The following is a 6,608-nucleotide window of genomic DNA, read 5'->3' as shown; positions in this document are numbered from 1 at the left end:
TGGCGACGAAATATAGCGCTCGTTATTCCGTCGCAATTAGCGACGGACCTGGCGGCGGAATTATTCCGTCGCCAGTTAGCGTCGAAATATTCGCGACGTAAGCATACTGTCGCCGCGTTGTCGCTAATCCGTCGCTAACATGGTTAGCGACGGATTAACGACGGAATGTGGTCGTCGCTAATCTAGCGCTTTGTTGTAGTGACTGTGTGTCATCATGCAAGCTTATCTTTTGGTTCATGTACATATATAATACATTCTTTACCAACAGTCTGGCCAAACAGCACCAAAGCAGAAATTTTGGGGCAAATATTCGGTGCTAAAACAAGGCCATTAGCTGAAATCTGGTCCCTCCACTCCACTTGACCTTGACAATTGAGCAGATTTTCTTTCTCCTTATGCTTGGTAAGCAAGCTGAGGTTAGGCAGACCCCTGCCAATTCATTGAACAATAAAATAAAACATTTACTATAACTTACAAGTTGAAACCTTTCTGATATCAATCCGGTGTTTTGTTTTTCCAAACACAACGACGTCAATGCAGCGCAAGGTTTCCGGCCAGAAGATTACAAGATTTTGCCACTCTTTTTAATCAAATTCTTGATTGAAAAATTGCATCCAACACTTCAGTGTGCACCCAACCTCATTTCCGAAACCCAAACCTGTTAATCCCATAGTTGTGTGTGTGCACGCGCGTGCCTGCATGCATAGGCTCAGATCAAAACTCAGTTAATGTGAGTTTTAGCTTGAGTCTTATTTTGAAACCCAAACAAAGTCAGACCAACTCGAATCTGAAAACCAAACCTACCCGCTTACACGCCTACTTCTAGATAAAGCGTTTCATTGAAGAGATTTTGATGTGAAGCCCTTATCACAAACCCTGATTGCCTCACAGCAGATGGCCCATGGATGCAGCTCGGCTCCACTCATCCCCCATCTTAATGCCCCTCTTAAATCTTATGATGCATGCTATTTTGATCAAATATGACCCCTATTAGATGGATTCAGCAAGAAAATTTAATAAGAATATATAGACTCTCAGATCATATTTTTCAACAAAAAATTATGATATTTTAAATTACAAAAAATTTGTATTCGATCAACTATTGATTTTTGAATCGGCAAAAAATCCTGCACACAGGTCAGATTTCAATAGTTTGTTTAAATGTCAATTTTCACTAAATGAATGTTGTAGATCACATCTATAGTACCCGTCCATGAAATCCCAATGAAGGGTATGAAGATATGGATGATGTAGGGGATGAGTGAAATCCGTTTGGGTGGATATGGTAATAGTACATGCAACTTTTTTTTTTCGACAGAGAAAGCTGGGGTTAGGGAGACCCCTACCAGTTATACAATTATACCATTTGGGGTTCGAACTTGCAACGTCCCAACACAAGCTGACTGCTCCGGCCAGACAAGCATAGCCCCCGTTGGTGCACATGGTGCAATTAATGCAACTGCACAAAAAGCAAGTAGTTCCCCCCAATGACACATGTCCTGTTCAGACTGGGCTTCAGAATTTCTGAGGCGGGATCCTGTCCAACGCTGGCTGAGATTAGCATTTACACCCACAAACCCCACCTCTATGTGGTACCACTTGTACTGAGCTACAGCACATAGGGGTGGGGTTTGTGGTTGTAAAACTCTAATCTCACCTAAGGATGGCAGTGGACCGGGGCAGGGGAACAAGGTCTCTACTCTCCTCTCTTCTCAAAAATCCTACCCTCCATCCCTGCACGGATTTTGATTTTAACCTCCATCCCCCGGGGCGAAATGGGGGCGAAACTCAGTTTCTCCTCTGTCCACTGCCATCTCTAAAGAAGGATTGGGGATGGAGCAAGGCTGGCAAGGCAGGGATAGAAGATGTGGACGGGGCGGGGTGGGAGAAAGTGTAAGTCCATCCCCACCTCCATCCCTGTGCGGGTTTTGATTTTAACCTCCATTCCCGTTTCATGCCCTCCATCCCCGGTTCAAATGGGGCAAGGCGGGGGCAGGGCCCGTTTTCCCCTGGTCCACTGCCATCCCAGCGTTTGACAAGATCGGCCCTCCCCATGACACATGTCCTGTTCAGAATGGGCTTGAGAAATTTTAACTGGTTCAGCACCACATGTCACGCACAAAGAAAATTAGGGCACCACTTGTTTTTTGTGCGTTTGACAGAATCCCCCCAAGTTTAGGGGAGGGCAGATCATGTGCAATTACATTGCACACTTTGAGTGTGCTGCTGCACCTGACTGCCCTTCATCTCCAGGTTACAGCAGCTGTGGGACCCAACAGAAAATGAAGGGCAGATCAGGTGCAGACACTAAAGTGTGTAATGTGATCGCACCTTATCTGCCGTCAGTTTAGGGGCTGCAGATCGGTGGAAATGTGATGCACAAACTAATGCAAGCTAGCCCAGCCTAACCACACGACTTGTTGTTGGGCTCTACGAACTATGCCAAGAAAACCAGTTTAAATTTGTGGGTCCCACAGCACATCTTTGTTGTGTATTCACATTGCACCCGTTCCATCCTCAAGTCTGGCTGGCAAAGTCCCCTTTTTTTTTTTTTTTGAAAGGCAAGGTTGGGTTAAGCAGATCCTTACCAAATATCCCTTAAGCTTCATATAGCAGAGAGATTCGAACCTGGGCCTTCAGCTTGGCACAGGACACCGCTTACCACATGGGATACCACCTCTGTGGTAAAACGCTTAAAAAGTCCGTAGTCTCCCTTGCCCACTAGGAAATACACCCAGTTTTGGGCTCACGACAAAGCACACTCAAATGAGATTGGAACTCTTGATGCGCGCCTTCAGCTGGGTGACGTTCACAAACACCCCTCTTGCTGAATGTGACTGCGTTTTTTTTTATGACGAGAAACCCTTGCCAAGAACCAGGTCGCTTAATGCCCCTCCCCCTTGTGAGGTTAAACCCCGAGGGTAGGTCAGCATCACCCAAGCCCTTACGAAGCCCACTAGTTAAAGGCACCAGCACACCTCAGCACCTTCTCTCCAGGCCCGCTGCCACTTGGGTGACCCTGGCAGGTGTTGCAGTGTCCCTTGTTAACATAACAAATTTACACATTTCAATAATGATCCTGCTGTTGCCAATAGTGCCACGTATTCAATCAGGCAACTGTAAAAGAACCCCACAAAATTTATTTTTTCATATTATGATAATCAAGTTGGAGTGAGGCAGACCCTTGCCACTACAAACGATGAATTCCTAAACCACCCTTCCCTTAACCACCATTGATAGGAGAAGATGTTCTTAGATAATTAATAGTAGAAGATGCTAAAGAAGCTCTTGTTGGATATTGAATTCACCGAAAAACTAAATAGATGTTAATCTTGTTTGCACTAAATCGTTGAAAAAAATAAAAACCAAAATCTTAGGTAGAAGCGTACCTGAATTCATTGGTGCTCGGACGGGTATGATATTTCATAACCTTTATATGTGGCCTTGTCTTTCATTAAACTTTACGCGAAGACTGCTTTCGCTTGATGATGATGATGGAGAGCCTGAAGAGAATGCTATTATATATGGTTTAGGGATCATAACTTAATTGTAATCACCTTAGAGTTTATTTTTAATTTAGCTTATCATAAAATTAAAAATTAACAAAAAAAAATATCTTTTCACATAATAAAACTATTAGATATCACATTACCCAACCTTACTGAATCACATAATATGGGCCTAAACATTAGCAGTACATAAAGTAGGCCCACACTATTTTTCCCAACAGCTCTGCCTAAGAGGACTCCCCAGAGCAAAATTCCTCTAGGCTAATGGCAGCTTCTTTGTGCAAACATAGCTTGATTGATCATAAAGAATGGTATAGTTACTGCTACTCACATTTCTAAAGTAGCAACCATTGTTGCCATCATACCTGTAAACCTGCTTACTACTCCCTAGTGCACCAACTAACACGCGTCCCATATTGAAGAGAAAATATGCAGATCCACCCTGAGAGTTTGCAAGTGAGTGGGATGAGAAACCAGACTGCCCACCACTAAACTTGTTCTCAATGATCCCCAGTGACACATTTGTAATCTCAGCACTTATCCCATTGCCTTTATACACAATATTCTGGTGAAGGTTAATCACAAATGTTCTGTTTTCTTGAATTGAATACAGATCAGAAGTTGATAGTCTGAAATAGACATGATAGTCTGAGTAAGTGGTCTGGTTCACAGTCACTGAATCGCCATCTTTCCTAAACACCATCAAGTTTCTAACTCCAAATCTTAGGTTGAGAGCAGTTGTGATGTTGCCATGATATGACTTCACCCATCCTGTGGCTGTGATTTGCCGGCTCCCATCTGTATCAAAACTCCCATCGAGTTCCTTATACTTCATGATCACATTAGGCTCTGAGTGTGGTGCATTGTAGCTCACCAACTGGCCTATTGTGTTCCGACTCCCACTGTCTATCCAAAGATGCAAGTTTGCATCAATGTACCACATATTCAGGCCATTTGTAACATTGAACATGATGGTATGATCCTTGAGGTCCATAATCCACCCCAAGAACGGTGTGATCTCGATGTCGTAAGACGGGAGATCGAACGAGCCGATCCCGGTGATCGGCCTCCATAGAAGTGGGTTGAAGCCACCGGTGTAGATTACTGTAAAAGGGCACACTGCACCCACTACCTTTCCATCCAAATAAACAAGAACCTCCCTGAACGCCCCATTGCCAGGGGTATTAGTCAAGTTGTTCATTCTGATGTACTCATTTGGTGGGTTGGTATACCAGAATTCATCACTAGAATGAAATGATATATAGACCTCCAGAACTGCCCTGTAAACATTCTGTGGTATCCTGAACTGTTTCTGCTGCACAGCATCTGAACTGCCCACAATAAACCAATACCCATCATTCAAAGGGGGGAGTCTTGATATGGGCAGGATCAAATCAGCTGGGGAATCAAAACTTGAAGCCAAACCCAATCTTTTCCCACCATCTTGTTTGGGATAAAAGTGGAAACTCAGATTGGCATGGTAGATCCCAGTATATATGTCATTAACAACGTTCCCAAGAAAGACAGAGAGGGTCTGGTTCTGTTTGAGTAGAGAAGAAAACCTTGTGATGTCCTTCTCAACCTTCCAAGAGACCCCAATGGCTCTAGGCTCAGCAGTGCAGCTCCTGAGGATCTCAACCCCACTGAGCCAGATCCCAAAGATCCTATCATACTGCCTCCCTTTGCATGTTGCAGACCATTCTAGAACAACCATGGACCAATCAAGAGAGGGGCAGTTTTGGGGAGGGGTGTATTGGACCGTCACAGGGGGCTGGCCATAGGTGTAGCCAAAATCATGCTGTAGGAGAAGGGAGGAACAGGGGGTCACTTTGGGGACTTGGAGGGGTCTCTTGACTTCAAAGAAAACAGATGGGGAGTCTGGTGGATCTACAAGGCTGGGCAGAAAGAGCCTTGATTTTTGTGGGTGTGCATAAGAAGATGAGAATTGGAGGATGATGGTTGTGAAGAGGAGGAGGGAAGCCATTGCTCTAGATCTGCAGAGGCTGCAGTTTTGGGATGCAGCTGTACTTTAATTGCATAGCTGTATTGCCTATGCTTCCAAGTTCCAACTGTGACAATTACTGTAGCTTGGTAGGAAAGTAAGAAAAACAGTTGATAATTCAGTGACAGGAAATGCCAATAATTTCAGAAGCTCTTTTTTGTTGGCTTTCCAATCAAACAAAACAAAAAAAGTTCACTTTCTTTTCCACCCTAGTGTGTTGGGTAAGAGCATAGCGACAAAAGTTTAAAACTGGAAAGTTAGTGCAGTTAAATTCTCGTGAGAAATTGATCTTTTTCCTTGGTTTTATCTAAAATATAGGCAACAATGAGTAAACTAAAAATTAGGAATAAAAATACTAGAAAGACAGAAATATAAGGCATATAATGCATAAAACAGCCTTTTTTCCTGAGATATAGCCAATAATAAACTTAAATATTGAGATGTTTTGGCTGTTTAAAATGGCAATCAAACTCGCATTTTTTTCTCATGATATTTTCAAATATCGCCGATATTTGTCTTTACCATAAAGAGTGCATGCGTTTTAGAAATAATAAATAGTATTAAACTTTCACATTCCATTGGCAGCTCAACTAATAAGTATCATTTACACAATTAACCAATTAGAATAAGGGTGTCAACGGGTCAGGTTTGGTTCGGACCTAGGTGGAACCAGACCTAGTCCCAATTTTCGGGTATGGTATCGGGTTCGAACCTGGTCAAATCGGACCCACCATAAGAGAAACCATACTCGGACTCGATAAGAACTACATGAACCAGACCCGGGCTATACTTGATAAAATACTATTTTTTTATCATTTTCACATTAAAAAATTGAGGGTCTTAATTAAAACTCGGGTCGGGCTTGGGTCTAGTATAAAATTTCACAAACTATACCTGGATCCGTGTATTAATCGAACCTTCGGGTCTGGACCCATGTCTTCTTATTTATTACCATACCCATTGACACCCCTAAACTAGAAACATGTAATTAACTCGATAGATTCAGATGGATCTTCTATGGTGTATTCTGGTAGAACACATGCTGGTAAACGAGCCCAATGTCTTGAGCCCAGTGTTATAAAAAATGCTCCTTGAGG

General features: G+C 43.0%; 1 pseudogene across 1 annotated transcript; it reads right to left on the bottom strand.

Annotated features, from left to right (window-relative positions):
- Positions 1 to 3,564: 3,564 nt before the first annotated feature.
- Positions 3,565 to 5,658, bottom strand: LOC149814280 (peptide-N4-(N-acetyl-beta-glucosaminyl)asparagine amidase A pseudogene; annotated as a pseudogene). The gene has a single exon (XR_016427943.1). The product of XR_016427943.1 is annotated as a peptide-N4-(N-acetyl-beta-glucosaminyl)asparagine amidase A pseudogene (transcript).
- Positions 5,659 to 6,608: the final 950 nt, after the last annotated feature.

The sequence above is a fragment of the Nuphar pumila genome, chromosome 15, assembly GCF_984573655.1.
Source record: "Nuphar pumila chromosome 15, dmNupPumi1.hap1.1, whole genome shotgun sequence".
Lineage (NCBI taxonomy): Eukaryota > Viridiplantae > Streptophyta > Magnoliopsida > Nymphaeales > Nymphaeaceae > Nuphar > Nuphar pumila.
This window is presented reverse-complemented; position numbering and strand designations above follow the sequence as displayed.